General features: G+C 46.4%; 1 protein-coding gene across 5 annotated transcripts in view; it reads left to right on the forward strand.

Moving 5' to 3' along the window:
* TSC2 (TSC complex subunit 2) overlaps positions 1–13319 on the forward strand; it is a 93810-nt gene that overhangs the window by 4959 nt on the left and 75532 nt on the right. The gene's annotated exons all lie outside the window — the stretch shown is intronic.

Raw genomic sequence — 13319 nt, forward strand, 5'->3', positions numbered from 1 at the left:
TTTCCCGCCAGAAATTAGGGTACGTTGGGAAACACCCCTTAGGGTGATAAGGCGCTCACACGCTTATCAAGTGGCGTTACCGTCTCCAGATACGGCCGCCCTCAAGGAGCCAGCTGATAGGAAGCTGGAAAAATATCCTAAAAAGTATATACACACATACGGTGGTTATACTGCGACCAGCGATCGCCATCAGCCTGGAGATGCAGTGCTGGGTTGGCTTGGTCGGATTCCCTGACTGAAAATATTTTATTCATGTAGAGCATTTAATAGGATGCATTCTATATATATGTATGTGAGATGCACAGAGGGATATTTGCTCTCTGGCATCAAGATAAGTGCGTTGTCCATATCTCCCAGAAGATGTCAGGGACACGACAGTGGTCAGGTGATACAGATCCCATACGGCAGATGGAAGTATTGCTGTATAAAGGGAAGGAGTTATTTGGGGGTCGGTCCATCGGACCTGGGGACCACAGCAACAGCTGGGAAATCCAACCTTTTTTACCCCAAGTTACATCTCAGCTAAAAAAGACACCGTCTTTTCAGCCTCAATCTTTCCTTTCCCATGAGGGCATGCAGGCAAAAGGCCAGTCATATCTGCCCAGACATAGAGGTAAGGGAAGTAGACTGCAGCAGGCAGCCCTTTCCCAGGAAAAGAAGCCCTCCACCGCGTCTGCCAAGTCCTCAGCATGACGCTGGGGCCGTGCAAGCGGACTCAAGGTGGGGGGGTAGTCTCAAGAGTTGGAGAGTCGAGACATCTTCTCCTCGCAGGTTCCTGAAGTCTGCTTTACCAACGGCTCCCTCCGACAGGGAGGCAGCATTGGAAACAATTCACAAGCTGTATATCCAGCAGGTGATAATCAAAGTACCCCTCCTACGACAAGGAAAAGGGTATTATTTTTCCACACTATATTGTGGTACTGAAGCCAGACGGCTTGGTGACACATAGTCTAAATCTAAAATGTTTTGAACACTTACATAAAAGGTTCAAATCGAGATAAAGTCACTCAGAGCAGTGATAGCGAACCGGAAAAAAGGGGACTATATGGTGTCCCTGGACATCAAGGATTACCTCCATGTCCAAAATTTGTCCTTCTCATCAAGGGTACCTCTGGTTCGTGGTACAGAACTGTCAATATCAGTTTCAGACGATGCCGTTTGAATTATCCACGGCACCCCGGGCCTTTTTACCAAGGTAATGGCCGAAAAGATGTTTCTTCAAAGAAAAAAGGCATCTAAATTATCCCTTACTTGCACGACCTAAAAAGGGCAAGTTCCAGAGAACAGTTGGAGGTCGGAAGAGCACTATCTAAAGTAGTTCTTCGACGGCACGACTGGATTCTAAATATTCCAAGAATCGCAGCTGTTTTCCGACGATACGTCTGCTGTTCCTAGGGATGATTCTGGACACGGTTCAGAAAAAGGTTTTTCTTCCCGAGGAAAAAGCCAAGGAGTTATCCGACCTGTCAGGAACCTCCTAAAACCAGGAAAGGTGTCTGTACATCAATGCACAAGAGTCCTGGGAAAAATGGTGGCTTTTTACGAAGCAATTCCATTCGGCAGATTCCATGCAAGAATTTTCCAAAGGGATCTGTTGGACAAATGGTCAGGGTCGCATCCTCAGATGCACCTGCGAATAACCCTGTCGCCAAGGACAAGGGTATATCTTCTGTGGTGGTTGCAAAAGGCTCATCTATTGGAGGGCCGCAGATTCGGCATACAGGATTTGATCCTGGTGACCACGGACGCCAGCCTGAGAGGTTGGGGAGCAGTCACACAAGGAAGAAACTTCCAGGGGGTATGGACGAACCTGGAAAAGTCTCTTCACATAAACATTCTGGTACTAAGAGCAATCTAAAATGCTCTAAGCCAGGCGGAACCACTCCTGCAAGGAAAACCGGTGTTGATTCAGTCGGACAACATCACGGCGGTCGCCCATGTAAACAGACAGGGCGGCACAAGAAGCAGGAGTGCAATGGCAGAAGCTGCCAAGATTCTTCGCTGGGCGGAGAATCACGTAATAGCACTGTCAGCAGTGTTCTTCCCGGGCGTGGACAACTGGGAAGCAGACTTCCTCAGCAGACACGATATTCACCCGGGAGAGGGGGGTTTTCATCCAGAAGTCTTCCACATGCTAATAAACTGTTGGGAAAGACCAATGGTAGACATGATGGCGTCTCGCCTCAACAAGAAACTGGACAAGTATTGCGCCAGGTCAAGAGATCCACAGGCAATAGCTGTGGACGCACTGGTAACACCTTGGGTGTACAAATCAGTATATGTGTTTCCTCCTCTGCCTCTCATACCAAAGGTATTGAAGATTATACGGTGAGGAGGAGTAAGAACAATACTAGTGGCTCCGGATTGGCCAAGAAGGACTTGGTACCCGGAACTTCAAGAGTTGGTCACGGACGACCCGTGCCCTCTACTTCTGAGAAGGGACCTGCTACAACAGAGTCCCTGTCTCTTTCAAGACTTACCGCGGCTGCGTTTGACGGCATGGCGGTTGAACGCCAGATCCTAAAAGGGAAAGGCATTCCAGAAGAAGTCATTCCTACCTTGATTAAGGCAAGGAAGGAAGTCACCGCGAAACATTATCACCGCATTTGGCGAAAATATGTCGCGTGGTGCGAGGATCGGAGTGTTCCGACGGAGGAATTTCAACTGGGTCGTTTCCTACATTTCCTACAATCAGGATTGTCTATGGGTCTCAAATTGAGATCTATTAAGGTTCAAATTTCGGCCCTGTCAATATTCTTCCAAAAAGAATTGGCCTCAGTTCCTGAGGTACAGACTTTTGTTAAAGGAGTACTGCATATACAGCCTCCTGTGGTGCCTCCGGTGGCACCGTGGGATCTAAATGTAGTTTTAGATTTCCTCAAATCCCATTGGTTTGAACCATTGAAAAAGGTGGATTTTAAATATCTCACATGGAAAGTGACTATGTTACTGGCCCTGGCTTCCGCCAGGAGAGTATCTGAATTGGCGGCTTTATCTTATAAAAGCCCTTATCTAATCTTCCATTCGGATAGGGCAGAACTGAGGACTCGTCCGCATTTTCTCCCTAAGGTGGTATCAGCGTTTCACCTGAACCAACCTATTGTGGTGCCTGCGGCCACTGGCGACTTGGAGGACTCCAAGTTGTTGGACGTTGTCAGAGCCTTAAAAATATACATTTCAAGGACGGCTGAAGTCAGAAAATCTGACTCGCTGTTGATACTATATGCACCCAACAAGTTGGGTGCCCCTGCTTCTAAGCAGACGATTGCTCGTTGGATTTGTAACACAATTCAACTTGTTCATTCTGTGGCAGGCCTGCCACAGCCTAAATCTGTTAAGGCCCATTCCACAAGGAAGGTGGGCTCATCTTGGGCGGCTGCCCGAGGGGTCTCGGCATTACAATTCTGCCGAGCAGCTACGTGGTCGGGGGAAAACACGTTTGTAAAATTCTACAAATTTGATACCCTGGCAAAAGAGGACTTGGAATTCTCTCATTCGGTGCTGCAGAGTCATCCGCACTCTCCCGCCCGTTTGGGAGCTTTGGTATAATCCCCATGGTCCTTTCAGGAACCCCAGCATCCACTTAGGACGATAGAGAAAATAAGAATTTACTTACCGATAATTCTATTTCTCGGAGTCCGTAGTGGATGCTGGGCGCCCATCCCAAGTGCGGATTATCTGCAATACTGTACATAGTTATTGTTAACAAATTCGGGTTATATTGTTAAGGAGCCATCTTTAAGAGGCTCTTTCTGTTATCATACTGTTAACTGGGTTTAGATCACAAGTTGTACGGTGTGATTGGTGTGGCTGGTATGAGTCTTACCCGGGATTCAAATTGCCTCCCTTATTGTGTACGCTCGTCCGGGCACAGTACCTAACTGGAGTCTGGAGGAGGGTCATAGGGGGAGGAGCCAGTGCACACCACCTGATCTGGTAAAAGCTTTACTTTTTTGTGCCCTGTCTCCTGCGGAGCCGCTATTCCCCATGGTCCTTTCAGGAACCCCAGCATCCACTACGGACTCCGAGAAATAGAATTATCGGTAAGTAAATTCTTATTTTTTCAAACCCAGCCTGTGACTTGATAGGAGCTGATTGGCTGGTGCATTATCACCTTCCACTTTATCACTTCTCCAGGCTTAATAAATCTGCCCCCCAGCCACTTCCAGGCCAGTTTATAATTGCCCACCAAATTAATTTCTCTTGTGGGGTTGCATCCTTATTTTCCCTGCCTTGGCTTTCACATAGCGAACTCTTGTGACAGACTTGGGAGGGACTACCAATAATTAGCTTTGTGGTGTATGGGGGTACTATCTAACTGTGGGGAGAGACTATCCAAATCTGCCCAACGTATTCAGTTCATTGGTGGGAATTCAGTTATGTGAGAGATTGTTCCCGCAAGGCGAATTCACGGCAAATTTGCATTGCAAATTATATTTGCATTTCAATTTTAAACTTGCATTCCCTTTTCACACCCCCGAGCAGGTGAAAAGGTAGGGAAAATCTTTATTATAAAGTAAAAATGTCAGGACTTGCTTCAGAACCCCTTGGACACCCTCCCTAATGACTAATTACGGCATTTGGAAGTTTTCAATTTGCACAATTTGGCCTAAAATTACAGTACATTTAATTTTTGGGAATGAAAAAAAACAAACCCCGTTATGCACCCCAAATTTAATTAAAGTATTTATTTAAATGGAAAATTGAAAAATTGTTTTGAGACATTTTTTTTTAGGTTTTTTTTAAAATTAAGTGGCTTCAAATTACCTCCAAATCAAATTTGTTTTATTTTTATACTTTTTTTTTTTTTTTTTTTTTTTTACATTTTTTGTTTAATTCCTTTGCAATTAAATGAAATTCATAAGCTTTTTACATTATTTTCTCTTTTTTGTTAAAAAAAAATACACAAATTAACAATTTGACACATTTTAAAAGCGTCTAGTACTTTCCTTATGTCTTCTTTATTTTCCTGCTAACGAAGTTGTCACTTTTTTGGGGTCTAGGAAGGTCTTCCCACTTTTGTATAATATTTTCTTAGTTCACTTTTTGGACACAATTTGCAAGAATAGTGAGAATTGTAATTTCTAATTGAATTGTGCAAATCTCGGGTGCGTGCATGAAGGCGTAGTGTGCGAGTTTAACGCCTTTTGCAAACACAACTAATTGAATTCCCCCCCATTTGAATAGTATAGTCTCTGTGTAGGCCTATACCACTTGCACTGGGTTCTCAGCACTGCGCGGTTTATAGTAAAACGTGGCATAAAAAAGCCGTTTGTACAGATGTTAGAAGGAAGAGATGGCGGTTCTGGCTGTTCGGTACTGATGCACAAGTCATACTTAGTCATTGCATTGCATATTCATGTTTTGCTTTTTCAACATAAATTGCAGTCTGCAATCACGTTATAACTGCTGCAAGATAAATGGCATTTTTATATGTGATTACTTAGACTATATAGTGCTTGTTTTATTTGTGCTGAATATTGATATATGAAATATACAAGGGTCAGTGATAGTGAGCCTCACCTGGATATGATGAAGCGCTCTGAGTGAAGTTTAACTTACACAGTGACCATTATTATTATTATTATTATTATTATTATTATTATTATTATTATTATGGTTTATTTATATGGTGCCAACAAGGGTTCTGCAGCGCCTTACAAAGTACATAAGGAAATGAGCAAAACAAGAAAACAGTGACTTAGGGGGCTGTCCAATTAGCCACGATAATGCGATTGTGGCTAAGTTATCACACCTGTCTCTTGAAAAAAAACAGCTTATCGCCGACTGCACTCCCGTTTTTATAGCATCCATAAGGGATAATGGGGAGACTTTGTGCGATGGGGTATAGACGGGGTCCAAAGGAGCTGGTGCACTTTAAATTTCTTCACTGGGTGTGCTGGCTCCTCCCCTCTATGCCCCCTCCCACAGGCAGTTTACAAAAAAGTGCCCTCAGGAGAGGATGCAGCTCCAGAGAGTTTTCTTCAGTTTCTTTTAAACTTTTATTATTTTCAGTATGCTGTTTGGGCAACAGCATACTAACACCATGAGAGTTAGAGGAGGAGGAGGGGGGGAGGCGGTCACCGGCCCTGCAAGGTGTCCATGTCGGTCCCTCGCTGCAGGACTACCGTCTTGAGAGGTTGTTTGTACAGCGGGGCACTGCGCCTAATCTGTCGCAATCGCAGCACGCCGCACATCCCTAACAATAGCCTGAAGATGACGACAGTGGTGAGTACAAACCGGGGGCCCCGCGCTGACACGCAGGTGAGGCATACGGGACCCTCCTGTGGGGGACCCGCTATAGCCCGCTGTGTTCACTGGCTAGCAGTGGCTTAAACTAGCAATTGTGTGATGTTTTTAAGCTAATTGGGAGACATTGCCAGTATAAAAAACACTAGCTCTGGCGCCATTGGGGGGGGGGGGGGGGGCAGCAGCAGGCACACACGTCTCCTCCTGACACTCAGAAAACGCCGGAAAACTGGTACAAGGTGTAGCAAAGGGGGAGAGCCGCTATACAATCCTATGTGTCCCATAAAGGACTAATCATAGGTGCGTCACTGTGATATAACAGCTTACAGCCTCAATGGGGCTGTGTAGCTGGGGTGTGCTGTCCCCTCTCTCTATCTATCTCCCTCACACATACAGTCAGTGTCGGACTGGGGCATGAAGGGCCCACCGGGGAATGCAGTGGTAGGGGCCCATGTTTAGGGGTATGGTCAGTCTCCAGAGGGGGTGTGGCCAGCCGCTACATTGGTTTGCCTAACCATTAGTGAGTACATGGGATGGGCCCCTTGACAAATATATAAATACTGCTAGTGCATGCATGATAATGTACAAGATAAATATTGGCAATGCACTGTAGAGAATACACCATAGTCCTGTGCAGTACAAGGTAACATATGTATAATGTATAATTCAAGATCCGGATCACTAGAGGAGGAGGAGGAGATCCCCCAGGCAGTGGGGCCCACCGGTGGTTTCCCCTGTGGGCCAGTCCAACTCTGCATACAGTAAGGGGCAGGCTTGCTAGTTATGAATCGTCTGTGTCTGTGATTGTGCTTTACTGTGAACATGGGTAAAAACAAACTATGCAGTGTATGCCACACCAGATTCTCTCCCTTATCATCTGATTCTGTATCATGTGAACAATGCAGCCAATCTTCACAACTCAGCGAGGGCCTGGGGGAGAGGGTCAAGAGCCTTCCTGGCTAGGTCCCCTTAGAAATATGATGTTTGATATGTCATCACAACTCACTGCTAATGCTCCAGAAACTCCGCTTCTACAACAGGCTGCTGCAGACCTAGTTGCCAGGGCAGATGAAACACAGCCCCCTCCCCCTCTCTCTCTAACTCAGGACCACAAAAGCGTGGTTTAGCTGCTCTACTCTCTGATTCAGATGAAGATATGCAGGAGGATGGGGAGGACTTGGATCCCGTTAGTGGGGATTCCACTTCTGCTCGGGGTATTGAACCCCTCATTCTGGCTATACGGGACATGTTAAAACTCCCTCTAGAGGACGCTGCGTCACAGCAGTCGTTTTTCTTTACTCCGGCCAAGCCTAATGTTACTTTTCCCTGATTCTGCAGAGTTAGATGACCTGTTTAAGTAAGCCTGGAAAAATCCAGACAAAAAATACCAAGTGTCAAAAAGATTTTTGCACACTTTCCCATTTGCACCTTAAGGTAGGAAATTCTGGGAAGATCCCCCGGGGATTGACGTATCAGTCTCTCGACTGTCTAAAAAGGCGGTGCTGCCTGCGCTGGGCTCCTTTACCATAAAGGACCCTGGGGACAGAAAAATAGAGACCACACTAAAGTCTATCTACACAGCAGCAGGTGTATCGCAAAGGCTGGTCATGGCGGGTTGCTGGATGACCCATGCCATTCACACGAGGGCTTTTCAAATTCTCCGAGGATATACCTCTGGTCACTATGGTGACTCTCCTGAAGCACATTCGGGACACTGCAGGCGTCCTGTGTGACTCGCTCAAGGAGATGGGCAATATTAATGCTAGGACCTCTGCCATGGCAGTGTCGGCGCACAGGGCCTTGTGGTTGCGTCAATGGATAGTGGACGCAGAGTCCGAGCGCAGTGTGGAATCTCTCTCCTTTTCTGGGGAATGGCTCTTTGGGGTTGAGTTGGATACGTGGCTTTCTAAGGTTACTGGGGAAATCCACCTTTCTCCCCTCTGGGGCTTCGCCGGCTAGGCGTTCCTACCCGGGGCCGTCTGTTCTGTCCTTTTGGTCTAACAGATTTAGATCTAGGGCCAGAGGTGCCTCCAATGCGGCTAGAGGCACCAGAGGTAAGACAAGAAAACCTGCGAACACCAGTCCTCAGGAACAGAGCACCAGTTCTGCTGCCACTAAGTCCTCAACATGACTGTGCCCACCCACCCCGAGGGGATCTCGAGGTGTGAGCTCGACTGCGTCACTTCAGCCGTGTCTGGGAGGGTTCCTGCCAGGATACCTGGGTCAAGGACCTCATTTCTCAGGGCTACAAGCTGGAGTTCGACGGTGCTCCTCCCCAACGATTTTTCAAATCAAGCTTACCAGCTTTGGAGGATACGCAAGTTACGTTGCAAAAGTTGGTCCAGTCCCACGTCCTTGTTCCAGTACAACAGCGTGGAAAGGGTTATTACTCCAACCTATTTGGGGTACCGAAGCAGGACGGTTCAGTAAGGCCCATTTTGAATCTGAAGTCCTTGAACCCTTATCTCGTATTGATTGCGGGCCTGGAAAAAACAGGAGTTCATGGTTTCCCTGGATATCAAGGACGCCTACCTTCATATTTTGATTTGGCCACCTCATCAGGCTTTTCTGAGGTTTGCCCTATTGGACGATCACTACCAGTTCCAGGTACTACCCTTCAGTCTGTCCACAGCTCTGAGGGTGTTCACAAAGGTACTGGCGGAGATGATGTTACAGCTCCAGGGGGTCAATGTTGTCCCTTACCTGGACGATCTCCTGATAAAAGGAAGATCCAGGGAGCTTTCTTTGCTCCATATCGACCGCACTATCAAACTTCTGACACCTCATGGGTGGATACTCCATTTACAGAAGTCCCACCTGGAGCCAACTCTGCGGCTCCTGTTCCTGGAGATGTTACTGGATACTGTGGCCCAGAAGGTGTTCCTCCCGGAGGACAAGGCAAGAACACTTCAGGAGATGGTCCGCATGGTGCTCCGACCTGCTCGAGTATCCATCCATCTTTGCATAAGATTGTTGGAGATGATGGTTGCCTCTTATGAGGCTATCCAATATGGAAGGTTCCATGCCAGAACATTTCAATTGGATCTCCTGAGCAAGTGGTCCGGATCACATCTACAGATGCACTGGATGATACGTCTGTCACCTCAGGCCAGGATTTCCCTCCTGTGGTGTCTGCAGTCTTCCAATCTTCTGGAAGGCTAGAGTTTTGAGATTCAGGATTGGATCCTCCTCATGACAGATGTGAGTCTGAGAGGATGGGGAGCTGTTACCCAAGGGATTCAGTTCCAGGGCAGGTGGTCAGCCCATGAAGCCCTCCTTTCGATCAACATTCTGGAACTGAGGGCGATCTACAATGCTCTGCTTCAGGCCTCTCCTCTACTCAGGGATCACGCGATCCAAGTACAGTCAGACAACGCCACAGCAGTGGCGTACATCAATCGGCAAGGAGGGACAAAAAGCAGGGCCTGCATGCGAGATACTCCTCTGGGCAGAAAAAAATGCAAGAGCAATGTCTGCAATCTTCATTCCGGGAGTGGACAACTGGGAAGCGGGCTTCCTGAGTCGCCACGATCTCCACTTGGGCGAGTGGGGGCTCCACCATCAGGTGTTTCAGCAGATCATCGACTGGTGGGGCTGCCAACAAATAGATATGATGGTTTCTCGACTTAACAAGAAGCTTCATTGGTATTGCTCCCGAACCAGGGACCCTCAGGCGAGGGCAGTGGATGCACTGACGTCGCTTTGGCCTTACCGGCTGGTCTACCTGTTCCCTCCGATTCTGTTGCTCCCAAGGGTGCTCAAGTGAATCAGAAATCAAGGAGTCCAGGCAATTCTGATAGCCCCTGGATTGGCCTCAGAGGGCGTTGTATGCGGATCTTCTGGACATGTCCGTCGAAGACCCTTGGCCTCTACCACTAAGAAGAGGTCTTCTTCAACAAGGGCCGTTCGTCTACCCGGACTTACAGCGACTTCGTTTGATGGCATGGAGGTTGAGCGGATCATCCTAGCTCACAAGGGCCATTCCAAAAGAGGCATTGCTACCATGGTTCAGGCCAGGAAACCTGTGACGTCAAAACACTCATCCTATCTGGAGACGATATGTCTCTAGGTGCGAGGAATGCTCATATCCGCCTGCGGAGTTTCACTTGGGGCACTTCCTCCGTTTCCTGCAGTCTGGTGTGGATAAGGGCTTACGTCTGGGTTCCATTAAGGTCCAGATTTCAGCCCCCTCAATTTTCTTCCAGAAGAAATTGGCAGTTTTGCCAGAAATTCAGACCTTCTTGCAAGGAGTACTTCACATTCAACCTCCTTTTTGTGCCGCCCACGGCACCCTAGGATTTGAATGTTGTGTTGGAATTTCTACAGTCCTCCTGGTTTGAACTTGTGACGACGGTAGAAGACTGTGATGATCTGGCCCTGGCTTGCTTCTGCTAGGCGTGTCTCAGAATTGGGGGCCTTATAGTAGAGAAGCCCTTACTTGATCTTCTATGAGGACAGAGCGGAGCTCAGGAATAGGCAGCAGTTCCTGCCGTAGGTTATCTCTGCATTCCACCTGAATCAACCTGTTGTGTTTCTGGCGTTTCTGCTCATTCCGGAGGCATTGGATGCTGTGCGAGCCTTGAAGATCTATGTCAAGAGAACAGCTAGCATCAGAAAGACTGATTCCTTGTTCGTGCTCTATGATGCGCAGAATAAGGGTTACCCTGCTTCAAAGCAGTCCATTGCTCGTTGGCTTAGACTTACTATCCAACAGGCCTATGTGTCCGCAGCCTTACCTGTTCCTAAGTCTCTGAAGGCCCACTCTACAAGATCGGTGGGCTCTTCCTGGGCGGCTGCTTTGGAGTCTCTGCCTTGCAATTATGCTGAGCTGCTACCTGGTCGGGGAAGAACACTTTTTTTTTTAAGTTCTACAAGTTTGATACCCTGGCCAAAGTGGATACCCAGTTTGGGCAGGCAGTTCTGCAGCAGTCTCCGCACGTTCCCGCCCATTCTGGAAGCTTTGGGACGTCCCCATCGTACTAAGTCTCCCCAATATCCCTTATGGATGCTAGAGAAAATAGAATTTAAATTACCTACCGGTAAATACTTTTCTCGTAGTCCATAAGGGATATTGGGCGCCCGCCTCTGTGCGTTGACTTTTCTGCAGGTTGTCTTTTCTATAGTTGTTCAGCTGTTGATGTTTGGTTACCAGCCGTTGCTGGTTGTTTTATGTTCGTGGTGTGCTGGTGTATAAATCTCACCACTAGTTGTTAGGACATACATGAGAGAAGGAACATATCTCCTTCGGGCACTGTTTTATCTATAACTGCCTGTGGGAGGGGGCATGGAGGGGAGGAGCCAGCACACCCAGTGAAGAAATTTAAAGTGCACCGGCTCCTTTGGACCCCATCTATACCCCATCGTACTAAGTCTCCCCAATATCCCTTATGGACTACGAGGAAAGGATTTACCGGTAGGTAAGTAAAATCCGAACTTTTTTTTCCCCACACCTATCCTATTCCAAAATGGTGAAAACGTGATCCGCGGGATAATTCCAGCCAGCAAAACAAGAGATAAGTCTAGGAGAATATAGGGAAATCTGCCTGTACCCCCCAAAAGGCCAAACTAATATAGGAAAACATTATAGAAGTCTATTAAAACTATTTAATTACACCAAATAGTTTTATTATGGCCACTAATAGAAACTTAGAAACCTATTTCTACTAGTGGCCATAATAAAACTATTTGGTGTAATTAAATTAGGTCAAATGGCTGTTTTTTTTTTAAAATGTGAAAAAATTATAGAAAGCTATTTTTGTCCGCAAAATAAGTGCTCTCATTAAATTTGGGGTACATAAAAATGGGTATAAGGATTTATTTGGGTCATTTTAGGGACTTAAAAAAAAAAAAAAACAGTCAAAACGGACCAATTACTCCCATCTGTAAGTCATAAAGCACCCCAGTATACATGTCCTATACCTTGTACCCCAATTTCCATCACTTTTTTTTTTTTTTTTTTTTAACCCTAAAAGTCACATGTCATTTATTGGCCAATGAAATACATCTTAGTGCCTAAGTAGTCATTCATAGGGGTGTCCCAGGGGTTCTGAACCAAACCCCCATATTGTTACCTTTAAATAGTGATTTTTGCACTACTTATCGCCTGCTCAGGGATAGTGAAGAGAAATTTGCAATAAACCCTGTGGAGACTTTTTGCAGCTAATTGGATACAGAGTTATCGTATATGCAATCAAAAGCCCTGTTTCATTATTGCGGCTAATTGGATACCCCCCTTACAGTACAAGACAATGTAGGACTACTACATGGTATATAAACCTTTCTACAGAAGGGGACAGGACACTTAAATAATCATCAGGGTGGCAGAAACTGAGGGTTAGATGGCTAAGTACAAGATAATCTGTAAGAGGGAAAAGCACATGAGGGAAGAGGGCCCTGCTCGTGAGCGCTTACATTCCCAAGGGGAGGGGCAGACAGGGGGGTGACACAGATGGGGCAGAAGTGACCATGTAGCAGAGGGTTAGGATGAGAGATGGGGTAGAAGTGAGCATGTAGCTTATAAAGGGTTCTTTGGGTGTGAGATTTGTTATCGTGTACTGTGTTATAGAAACACTTGGATGCACATCACTAATCACTCCTATAAATAGAGTAAAATGAGAGGTGAAGCAAAACTTACAAATATTACATTTTTATGTGGAACCGTCCAATAGCGCCCAGCCCAACTTTTCCAATAGCACTCTGGATAAAACATTGGGAGAGGGTGATCAAACCATCTAAAAAGGGGAAGTGGATCGACCAATCAGATTCTAGCTATCATTTGTCCAGTACATTCTTGAAAATGATAGCTAGACTCTGATTTGTTGCTATAATTAACGCTCCTACTTTTCCATTTTAGGTTTGATAAATCTCCCTCTCTGTTCATTATGGGTGGAATACAGTTTAACATGATGTGTCACATGCTTATTGACAATAACGCTAGTGACAACATTGCAGTTTTTCCGCCACACAAACCGACAGATGCGATGTGCTGCTCCGGAATGGCACATGGCAATTGAATTCCCCCCCCCCCCCCCCCCATGTGGCATATTACTTCCTGTATCAAACACCAATTT

The sequence above is a fragment of the Pseudophryne corroboree genome, chromosome 7 (genome assembly GCF_028390025.1).
Source record: "Pseudophryne corroboree isolate aPseCor3 chromosome 7, aPseCor3.hap2, whole genome shotgun sequence".
NCBI classification, from domain to species: Eukaryota; Metazoa; Chordata; class Amphibia; order Anura; family Myobatrachidae; genus Pseudophryne; species Pseudophryne corroboree.